This window comes from Nerophis lumbriciformis, linkage group LG19, assembly GCF_033978685.3.
Source record: "Nerophis lumbriciformis linkage group LG19, RoL_Nlum_v2.1, whole genome shotgun sequence".
Classification (NCBI taxonomy): domain Eukaryota; kingdom Metazoa; phylum Chordata; class Actinopteri; order Syngnathiformes; family Syngnathidae; genus Nerophis; species Nerophis lumbriciformis.
In genome coordinates, this window is record NC_084566.2 from 16,916,928 (window position 1) to 16,929,668 (window position 12,741).

At 41.6% G+C, this 12,741-nt stretch overlaps 1 protein-coding gene across 2 annotated transcripts in view; it reads right to left on the bottom strand.

Annotated features, from left to right (window-relative positions):
• Positions 1-12,375, bottom strand: part of kmt2cb (lysine (K)-specific methyltransferase 2Cb) — a 162,132-nt gene extending 149,757 nt beyond the window's left edge. For both annotated transcript variants that reach the window (XM_061979481.1, XM_061979477.2), the window contains exon 1: positions 11,494-12,375. The gene's annotated coding sequence lies outside the window, so the exon portion shown is untranslated. The remainder of the gene's footprint in view (positions 1-11,493) is intronic.
• Between the last annotated feature and the right edge of the window lie 366 nt (positions 12,376-12,741).

The following is a 12,741-nucleotide window of genomic DNA, read 5'->3' on the forward strand; positions in this document are numbered from 1 at the left end:
GAGCAGTGAGTCTCACACGTGTACCACTAGTGGTACATGGGCTCCATCCAGTGGTACGGCAAAGAATCAATTAAATATTGAAACAGAGAGTGTTACTGTTCAAACTGTGTGTAATGTTGCAGTGGACAAAAATTCTAAATATACTTGTTAAATAAAACCTATGCCTTGTTTTTAATACATTTTTAGGCCTACTACGCTACTGTGTTTTAATGTTGGTCATTATGGTGGTACTGGTAAAGCCAAGTGTTTTCTGAGGTGGTACTTAGTGAAAAAAAGTTTGAGAATCACTGGTTTAGAGAATGTGCGGTTACGGTCAACCAGTGTCTATATCAGGGGCGCCCATTACGTCGATCGCGAGCTACCGGTCGATGACGGAGGGTGTGTCAGTCGATCACCAGCCAGGCATTAAATAAATAGACATAAAAATTAGCATCACCAATCTTCACCGAGACATACGTCACTTTCGTCACTTGATTGACATTTACGGCACCCGAGGGTCTTGTGAGATGACGCTGGCTGCTGCGAGATCATTATTAAGAAAAAATGACCGACAGGAAGGCGAGAAACACTTTTTATTTCAACACTCTCGCGCCGTACTTGCCGTTAAAACTCTTAAAACCGACTGCACAGTTCCTATCTCCACAATAAAAGCGCTGCTTCATCCTGCCTGCGCTAACAAAATAAGAGTCTCAGAAAGCTAGCGTGCACAAACTAACAAGCTACAGAGTTTTCCGCCAATGTATTTATTGTAAAGTGTATAAAAACCAGTATCGTAGCTGGACAAATAAGATGTCAAAAACATACCACTTTCATGTGGTATTGGACAGAAATTAGGACTTTTTTCTCCTCCAATTGAAAATGTGGATGTTATCAGCACTACTGTCTGATTCCAATCAATGCAAGTCATCAGAATCAGGTAATACACCAACTTATATTCTTGTCTTCATGAAAGAAATGAATATATGTGGGGTAAACATGCTTGTATTATAATTAAACACCTTTAACTTAACCAAAATTACACTTTCATAAATAAATCAATATAAATCATATATTATGGATGAGGTAGATCCCCTCAACTTGGTTAATTGAAAAGTAGCTCGCCTGCAGAAAAAGTGTGGGCACCCTTTTTCTACAGTATAGTGTCGACTTGGAAGTTAGGTGTTGTTAGTCTTTGTGGTAATAAAACAAGTGAACAAGTGAAACATTACATAATTGTTTTTTCAACTATGCACACATTTGTGGGCAATTAAAGCATATTCTGTTCATTGTGTTGGTTTTTGTAGTTGGGGTTACTAAAAACAATTAAAACATTGATAATGTATTGTATCACAGGCGAATGCAATGTTATTGAAAAAAATAAGCCTTGAAAACATCGCAATTTTTGCCAAAACATTTTGAAAAAAAGTTGATGCAGCTTAGGGTTGCGCAATATAGACAATATCAATTATATAAATGTGGTCGATGATAGAGATTTTAACACGTGATAATGCATGTTGAGGACACATTCCAGATGTGTCTCCCAAATTTGACATCGGCAAGCAAACAAACATGTCCTTAACACAGTGTAGCATTCTCACTAGTGTCTAATGTCCTTCCACAGCGCAAAACTACATCTCAGTGAGTAATCCTCACCTCCAACCTTGCCTGCTAACTGCTAAGCTAAAGCTCTTGAATGTAAACAAAGGGCAGATTGATACAAATAGACAGTAACGATAGTAGTTAGATGGATATTTTTATTATCATAAACTTTTTTGTCATTTTTATAATTTTTTTGTAAACTCAGGAAATGAGTTCCTGGACACAGGATGGCTTTAAAGGGGAACTGAATTTTTGTTGGAATTATGCCTATCGTTTACAATCATTATGAAAGACAAGAAGACAGATGTGTTTTTTATGCATTCCAACTTGGAAATAAAAGTCTGCTTACAATGTAGCCAATGGGAGGTAGGGCTGGGCGATATTGCCTTTTTTTAATATCGCGATATTTTAAGGCCATATCGCGATACACGATATATATCTCGATATTTTGCCTTAGCCTTGAATGAACATTGGATGCATATATTCACAGCAGTATGATGATTCTATGTGTCTACATTAAAAACATTCTTCTTCCTACTGCATTAATATATGCTACTTTTAAACTTTCATGCAGAGAAGGAAATCACAACTAAAATAATCACTATTTTTTTTATACGGTGTTGATCTGGAAATGTTTGCCTCTGCATTTTGATGGTGTGGGCGTGTGGCACCGAACGATGTTGACATGCGGAGTAAGCACTGTTCATTCTCTAGTAGGTGACTTTTCAAATGATGCTACATATTAGCAGTGTAGCCGAGTGTCCTGGGTTCACCTATACAGTGTACTTATCTAATAAAATAATAAACGGGAGACATTAGAGCAGGTTCGGTAGCCACCGCTTCTTTAATGTCAACATCACACACCTCCTTCCACAACCACACACACCCTAGGTCACAGCCCTACGGCAACAACTCTGGAGGGACAAAACTCCTCCTCCTTACCTAACACACTCCGGTAACTTGGGACACCCTGAACTGTTTGTTACAGCAGTAATGCTACTTTTTATAGCAACGCTTTTGCCCCACACTTGACAAATTATGGTTGTCTGTTCGACATCTTCCCACTTGAAGCCAAACCACCGCCAGACGATGGACCCCGTGCTGTTTTTCTTGGGAATTAATTATTCCTTCATTTGTTACCAGATTCGCACCTTCTTTCTCTCGTATTACCGCTAGCATCACAGCTAACGTTAGCCATGCTGCTACCTCTCTGCTGGGAGAGGTTGTATACATATGTGACGTATGACGTGACAGTATGTGACGTGTGTAAGAAAGTGCGCTTGCTGTCTGTGAGAAAGAGAGACAGGAAAGAGCGAGGAGAGCATGTAGTGTAATGCCCGCAGCTAAAAGCAACTGCGTGAGAACGTATACTCGATATCACGATATAGTCATTTTCTATATCGCACAAACCCGCAATATATCGTGTATATCGATATATCGCCCAGCCCTAATGGGAGGTCCTCTATTCCACCCAAACACCCCTTTAAAAAAACATCCAAAAACCGCCAACAATACTCCATTTACATTTTGTGACATAAATATTAACCAAGTATTAGTGATATTGTTATTATAAATGTTAATGCAGACAAACTATAGCAGCGCTGTGATCACAGATAGCTAACTAGCTTGTGTGGATATGTTGACATCGTCAGCTGGTGAGCTGCTTTCTCACCTCGGAGCTCGTAAAAGTTTATTCTAGATCATAAATTATGCATCTGACCTTAATAGTAGAAAGATGAGGACATAATTTGAAGAGTTGATCATCTTTCGCATCCAATTTAGACTCAGAAATGGCGAAAAAAAAACATGAAGTCACTTGGATACACCCCCCTTCGCGAGGATTATGATTAATTATTTGTTTAAACAGGAACATATCAACATCTTAGGAGTCTGCATCCTAGTGACAGCAGACAATGTACAGTAAGTGAGGTTTTATTACTGTATGTTTGTTGGCTCTCATGAAGTCTGCAGTGAGTAGTAATCAGTGATGTTGTCAAAGGAGAAAGCGAACGTTGTGATGTGTTTTTAAAATGAATGCGCCGCCGTATGCTTAAAATGAGCAAAATCTGTAAATATTACATGTTATTATATATGTGCCTGTTATTACATTACATATAAACTTACTGTATGCATATAAAACCTTGATGGAGATGTTTGGATGTTTTAGAGCGCTTTATAGGCAGAACTGAGCAACTCCCATAGGCTTTATTATAGTAAGTAGACTTTCGATTGCGTCGGCCCTGCGATGAGGTGGCGACTTGTCCAGGGTGTATACCGCCTTCCGCCCGATTGTAGCTGAGATAGGCTAAAAAACTTGCTGGTAGACGGCTGCGTTGACCCTGGATCTCAGGAAACAGAGTGGACCGACACCAGCAGATGACATGGCACCCCAAACCATCACCCAACCATGCAAATTTTGCATTTCCTTTGGAAATCGAGGTCCCAGAGTCTGGAGGAAGACAGGAGAGGCACAGGATCCACGTTGCCTGAAGTCTAGTGTAAAGTTTCCACCATCAGTGATGGTTTGGGGTGCCATGTCATCTGCTGGTGTCGGTCCACTCTGTTTCCTGAGATCCAGGGTCAACGCAGCCGTCTACCAGCAAGTTTTAGAGCACTTCATGCTTCCTGCTGCTGACCTGCTCTATGGAGATGGAGATTTCAAGTTCCAACAGGACTTGGCGCCTGCACACAGCGCAAAATCTACCCGTGCCTGGTTTACGGACCATGGTATTTCTGTTCTAAATTGGCCCGCCAACTCCCCTGACCTTAGCCCCATAGAAAATCTGTGGGGTATTGTGAAAAGGAAGATGCAGAATGCCAGACCCAAAAACGCAGAAGAGTTGAAGGCCACTATCAGAGCAACCTGGGCTCTCATAACACCTGAGCAGTGCCAGAAACTCATCGACTCCATGCCACGCCGCATTAACGCAGTAATTGAGGCAAAAGGAGCTCCAACCAAGTATTGAGTATTGTACATGCTCATATTTTTCATTTTCATACTTTTCAGTTGACCAACATTTCTAAAAATCCCTTTTTTGTATTAGCCTTAAGTAATATTCTAATTTTGTGACACACGGAATTTTGGATTTTCATTTGTTGCCACTTCAAATCATCAAAATTAAATGAAATAAACATTTGAATGCATCAGTCTGTGTGCAATGAATAAATATAATGTACAAGTTACACCTTTTGAATGCAATTACTGAAATAAATCAAGTTTTTCAAAATATTCTAATTTACTGGCTTTTACTTGTATATTTATATATATATATATATATATATATATATATATATATATTATGTATGACCAATACATCAGTCACTGGTTAATTTGGTCTCAAAATTATGTTGACAATAATATCATATACCGGCAATGATTTGTAGGTCAATATATTGTTTAGCACAGGGATGCCAAACTGGTTTTCATTGAGGGCCACATCGCAGTTATGGCTGCCATCAGAGGGCCGCTTGTAACAGCGAATAATGTATGAATTTGCCTCTGGATTTCATTATTAATTATATACATTTATTTTAGTAGACTGTCGATTTTACAGTAAAAATTTTACATTTACAAAATGTTACTGTAAAATATACTGCGTTTTTTTTTTTACAACATTTTACGGTAAATGGAAAAACAGTACCACTGTATTTTGAGGGGGGGGGGGGGGGGTTACGGGAAAAGCTGGCAGCTTAGTTGCCAGAATTTTCTTGTTAAATTTACATTGGTTTTTACAACATTATATTGTTAATGGAAAAACAGTACAAGTTCTTTTTTTATTCTGGCAACTCAGCTGCCACTTTTTCTACCCTAATAACAAATGTACCGTCTTTCCATTTACAGTAATACACCGTTAAAAACAACAAAAGTAGATTTCACAGTCAAAAACTGGCAGCTCAGTCAACAGAATTTTTACGCAAAAAACAGTAGTTGTTTTTTTTCAATTTGCAGAAATATGCTGTAAAGAACGTCAAATGTATTGTCATTTTTACTAATGTGATAGGTAGTTTGCTGTAAAGTTAAGTATTTTTATTTAGACAAAAACATGTTTGGAAAGTATGATAATATACTGTAATATTTGTTGCAATATTGTATACTATTAAAATTTAAAAGGTATGCAATTTCAAGCAGTACATATATTTTTTCTGTTAAATTTAAAAAAATCTATTACATTTAGTGAGAAAATATTAAGTACTTTATTGACACATATTTCCAGGTGTTTGCGGGCCAGATAGAATTATGTCACGGGCTACATCTGGCCCCCGGGCCTTGAGTTTGACATCTGTGCTTTAGCAAAATGTGTTATCGGCCCTGACCTAAAGTCATTAGCCCAATTAGGACCCATTTAAATATGGCTGTACTAGGGCTGGGCGATATATCGATATACTCGATAAATCGCAGGTTTGTCTATGTGCGATATAGAAAATTACTATATCGTGATATTCGAGTACACATTCTCACGCAGTTGCTTTTAGCTGCGGGCATTACACTACAGACTCTTTCTTGTCTCTCCTTCTCACAGAGACTTAAAACAAGCGCACCTTCTTACTTACGTCACATACTGTCACGTGAACATCACACGCTCCCACGGAGCAGAGAGGTAGCGACATGGTAACGTTAGCTGTGATGCCAACGGTGAGGTGCGGGTGGTAATACGAGAGAGAGAAGGTGCGAATCTGGTAACAAATGGAGGAATAATTAATTCCCAAGAAAAACAGCACGGGATCCATCGTCTGGTGGTGGTATGGCTTCAAGCGGGAATATGTTGAACATTTATGCGGCAAAAGCGTTGCTACAAAAAGTAGCAGCACTGCTTATGTAGCATTATTTGAAAAGTCACCCGCTAGAGAATGAGGAGTGCTTGAAACTCCGCATGCCAACATCTCCGGCCGGTGCCACACCAACAAAATGCAGAAGTATCTATTTCCAGATCAACACTGTATAAAAAAAAAAATTCAACAACTGAAGGAGATAACGTCCGCAGGAACCTATTATGCAGCTTATTTTTATTTGACAGTTATTGAAATATCTTGTGTGACATCATGCACAAAAGTGCACTTGATTTGTTTTTAACTATAGTAGTGGCGTTCTGTACAAAAAGTACACTAAAATGTCTCTGACAATCTTGCACTTTCTGTTTTGGAAATGACATGAATGTCTGTGCCACTGCTTAACTGTTTAATAAATACAGTTTTGGTAAATTGACTTAGTTGTGATTAATGCAGTATGAACAATAATGTTTTAATGTCGACACATAGAATCATCATACTGCTGTGATTATATGCATCAAGTGTTCATTCAAGGCTAAGGCAAAATATCGAGATATATATTGTGAATCGTGACATGGCCTGAAAATATCGAGCGATTAATAAAAGGCCATATCGCCTGAAACACCTGTATTATGCACACTGGCTATCAAATCCGTTGGAAAATATAGAAAGGACTGAAGACAAGTTCTCTGGAAGGGAACGATGGTATACATGAAAGTTGTCTATGGAGTGTTTGCACAGACTTTCCCTGTGGTTCTCCACAGAACCACAGTGAAGATTGCCAGTTGAGAGCATTTGAGGTGATCACCACCACCACCACCAACGATGGATGGATGGGCTCCAGTGGACACATGGTAACGTTAGCTTTTGTTAACTCAACCTGGGGCACAAAGCACTTTCTCACACACACACACACACACACACACACACACACACACACACACACACACACACACACACACACACACACACACACACACACTGCTAACCAATGGTAGCTGCTAGCCTGTTGTGTTCAACTCTACTACTTAAAAGTAACCAAGTGATGGTCTTACGGTAATTTGGGATAACATAAAAAAGACAGACTTGTGTGATATGACTTGATGTTGTTTATGGAGAGACATTAGCCCAATGTGGGGAGTTTTAAAAGTCTTAACCTGCTTACTGTGCACTTCTGCAACTCATCGTTGCCGCTCGTAAGTCATGGACCTGTGTTTACATTAAATGACATGGGGCTGATGGCATAATTAAACAGACAACTTCCCAGATAAAGATGAAAATCTGTCACACACACACACACACACACACACACACACACACACACACACACACACACACACACACACACACACACACACACACACACACACACAGTCTATTGAAAGGAGCGCAACTGTGTTGGTGAACTACAATGCTACACAAGTGGAAGGGGTGCGTGGCTCGAGCGATTATTTCACGCAAAAACGAGCCTTGCGTGTGAGTTACTGTGTCGATGGTGTGATATTTGGCAAATTTAATGAACAGCAAGCATGATAGAGTATGAGCAACATAAGGTTTCGTGTAATAGTCCAAGTCATGGACACCCCCTCACCCCCCCCTTCAACATCAGCCAGGAGATGCATATTGTGCACAACAAAACAAATATATAGATATAGATTTTTGGGTCAGATTGCTCATCCCTTGAAGTTTTAGGCTGCAACAAACTTGCAAAAATCTTGGAGGGACTGATTTCCACACAATGTTCCTACTTTTACAATTGCAGCGTGGGTCCTGACTAGGGATGTCCCGATCCGATATTTGGATCGGATCGGCCGCCGATATTTGCAAAAAAATGCGTATCGGCAAGGCATGGGAAAATGCCGATCCAGATCCAGTTAAAAAAAAAAACTCCGGTCCGTGTTTTCCACGCACCGATTTAAATAATACATTCCACTTTTCTGCTGCTCCCTAATTTCCGTTCCGCATTTTCCAGCACACCTTCAACACATCCACAGGTCTGGGGATTCTCACGCAGTTGCTTTTAGCTGCTGGCATTACACGACAGGCTCTTCTCACTCTTTCCTATGTCTCCCTCTTACAGACAGCGAGCGCACCTTCTTACACACGTCACATACTGTCACGTCATACGTCACATACGTATACGCCCTCTCCCAGTAGAGAGCGAGGTAGCAGCATGGCTAACGTTAGCTGTGATGCTAGCGCAGCCGCTAAGGTGCACGCCTCCTCAAGCGTCCTCTGCGCACGGCAAATCTATGCCACGCACAAAATCAAATAAAAAAATAAGCGCATAACAATTTTCAACACACGGACACGACAGAGAAAACAGTTTTCGTCATCATTGTTCAAATATTGTAACGTCTGTCGAGACGCTTATCTCCATTCGGTGCTACACGTCCACACCATCAAAATGCCGAGGCAAACATTTCCAGATCAACACAGTATGAAAAAAATAGTGATTTTTTTTAGTTGTGATTTCCCTCTCTGCATGAAAGTTTAAAAGTAGCATATATTAATGTAGTATGAAGAAGAATGTTTTAATGTAGACACATAGAATCATCATACTGCTGTGATTATATGCATCAAGTGTTCATTCAAGGCTAAGGCAAAATATCGAGATATATCGTGTATCGCAATATGGCCTTAAAATATCGCAATATTAAAAAAAGGCCATATCGCCCAGCTCTAGTTCAATGATGCCATTTCTGTTTGTCATGTATAATTTTGTCTATTTTGTGTTTATCCTTGAATAAACAGGTCAGTTTCTTGTTACCAACCGTTGTGTATTATTCAAACTCCCCTAATTCAGCTGGCTAGTTGTTATCAAGAGTACTAAAACCCTTTTCAACATGATTCTGACAACTAAGTAGGCTAAATAACTTTAAACTTTAATACATGCTCGGATAGGCCAGTATTGGTCAGTATCGGTATCGGTCAGTATTGGATCGGAAGTGCAAAAACAATATCGGTATCGGATCGGAAGTGTAAAAACCTGGATCGGGACATCCCTAGTCCTGACACACCTGTATTACGCATACTGGCTATCGAAATATAGAAAGGACTGAAGACAAGTTCTCTGGAAGGGAACCATGGCATGCGTGAAAGTTGTCTATGGAGTGTTTGTGCAGACTGTGGTTCTCCACAGAACCACAGCGAATATTGCCGGTTGAGAGCATTTGAGGTGATCACCACCACCACTACCAACGATGGATGGGCTCCCGTGGACACATGGTAACGTTAGCTTTTGTTAACTCAAGCTGGGGCACAAAGCACATGCTCACACACACACACACACACACACACACACACACACACACACACACACACACACACACACACACACACACACACAATACACACACATTGCTAACCAATGGTAGCTGCTAGCCTGTTGTGTTCAACTCTAAAAAGTAACAAAGAGATGGCCTTCATTTGCGATAACGTAAATAATACAGACTTGTGTGATTTATACGACTTGATGTTGTTTTCGGAGAGACATTGGCCCAATGTGGGGAGTTTTAAAAGTCTTAACCTGCGTACTGTGCACTTCTGCAACTCATCGTTGCCGCTCGTAAGTCATGGACCTGTGTTTACATAATAAATGACATGGGGATGATGGCATAATTAAACAGACAACTTCCCAGATAAAGATGAGCATCTGTGCCCAACACACACACACACACACACACACACACACACACACACACACACACACACACACACACACACACACACACACACACACACACACAAAAGCTCCGTCTATTGAAAGGAGCGCAACTGTGTTGGTGAACTACAATGCTACACAAGTGGAAGGGGTGCTTACATAATTGCGTGGCTCGAGCGATTATTTCACCCAAAAACGAGCCTTGCGTGTGAGTTACTGTGTCGATGGTGTGATATTTGGCAACATTAATGCACAGCAAGCATGATAGAGTATGAGCAACATAAGGTTTCGTGTCATAGTCCAAGTCATGGACACCCCCTCACTCCCCTCCAACATCACCCAGGAGATGCATATTGTGCACAACAAAACAAATATATAGATATAGATTTTTGGGCCAGATTGCTCATCCCTTGAAGTTTTAGGCTGCAACAAACACAAAAAAAGCATGCAAAATCTTGGAGGGACTGATTTCCACACAATTGCAGCGTGGGTCCTGACACACCTGTATTACGCATACTGGCTATCGAAATATAGAAAGGACTGAAGACAAGTTCTCTGGAAGGGAACCATGGCATGCGTGAAAGTTGTATACCACAGTGAAGATTGCCGGTTGAGAGCATTTGAGGTGATCACCACCACCACCACCACCAACGATGGATGGGCTCCAGTGGACACATGGTAACGTTAGCTTTTGTTAACTCAAGCTGGGGCACAAAGCACTTGCTCACACACACACACACACACACACACACACACACACACACACACACACACACACACACACACACACACATTGCTAACCAATGGTAGCTGCTGGCCTGTTGTGTTCAACTCTAAAAAGTAACAAAGAGATGGCCTTCAATTGCGATAACGTAAATAAGACAGACTTGTGTGATTTATTCGACGTGATGTTGTTTTCGGAGAGACATTGGCCCAATGTGGGGAGATTTAAAAGTCTTAACCTGCTTACTGTGCACTTCTGCAACTCATCGTTGCCGCTCGTAAGTCATGAACCTGTGTTTACATAATAAATGACATGGGGATGATGGCATAATTAAGCAGACAACTTCCCAGATAAAGATGAGCATCTGTGCCCAACACACACACACACACACACACACACACACACACACACACACACACACACACACACACACACAAAGGCTCCGTCTATTGAAAGGAGCGCAACTGTGTTGGTGAACTACAATGCTACACAAGTGGAAGGGGTGCTTACATAATTGCGTGGCTCCAGCGATCATTTCACGCAAAAACGAGCCTTGCGTGTGAGTTACTGTGTTGATGGTGTGATATTTGGCAACATTAATGCACAGCAAGCATGATAGCGTATGAGCAACATAAGGTTTCGTGTAATAGTCCGAGTCATGGAGGCGGCGACACCCCCCGCCTCCCCCCACCCTCCAACATCAGCCAGGAGATGCAAAACAAATATTCCATGCACAATAAAAAGCTCTTATTCGGCTTACCTTCCAGCCCTAAGAGTAATGAATGATCCTCTTCATGTCCAGAACACTGGAGGGGATGAAACGTCAAGGGGTTTTTAATCAACCAGCTAGCTAGCTAGCTAGCGAGCTAATCAAGCTAGCTAGCCTCTCTCCGGTGAAAGCGCAGCTCTCAAAAACGCATCATGGTACTCCAACGCTGCGAGCTTATTCCCAACTTTGCCCATTTGATGGAGGGGGTGAAGCCTGCTGTAAATCCGACAGAAACACCCCGCTTCCCTTGCATTTGGGACGACCGAGGAGGAGGAAGAAGGGGGGGATCACTTTCCTTTCTCCAATGACAGCTGTCGTCGCATGAGTTGGGGTAATGCAGCTAGTTGCTGTTAGCCACCCAAGCAATGTTTTACCATTCACCTCCGGGGAAAGAACAAATCCAAGCAGGTTAGTCACTACTCCATGACAGCGAGGCACCAGGCGAAGGCTTGCGGGTAGAGAGCGAGGGAGAGGGGGGTGCCGCTACCGCCGCCGCCGCCGCCGAAGGCTTGGTTGGCAACTGGTTCTATTTTCTTCAGCTGCGACAAGCTGCAGGACCCAGCCAGGAGACTCTCGCTGCCACCCTGCCACGCAGTAACAGTCGCCTCGCCACGCATGAACGAGCGAGCATAACCTCCACGCAGAGTAAACGGCGAAAATATCGTTAAAAAAAATTAAGTTGATGCTTGCGCCTCGGTCCAGTCCGTAACTGTGGCCATAGCTAATGATAAGTGGCACCGAAGCACGACCCTCATCTTGACTACTCAAAAACTAGATCCACCTCTTCTTGTCACAACTGCGACCTATACATGTTTATGAATTGGATTTAACACCTCTAATTACACAAGTAGTGGTGGTGATAATCCAGTCGATAAGAAATAAAGGCGAATAACGCGCCATTAACGTGATGACAATTTCTTCAAAATACTCTCTGACCCGGCGGAGCGATATTGGCATTTAGTAAATAAAATAATGGCGGGTCGGACGGAAAACATGGCATCCGGAAGGGAGCGTTTAATTTGTTTGAAATGGTCATAACAAGTGTTTTAAATGTCCCACCACGGACGCAAAGCATCTTTTAGAACACTTTTCTGTACAAATAACTGCACCATGATGTGTGACTTTCTCGACATCTGGTGGTTCCGGCTCATCCAGATGGCTCTCCTTTAAGGTGCGGACTCCTCACACATATTAACCCAGAGCATATTCGCTTAGAGCTCAAATAACCATCGCTTTCTT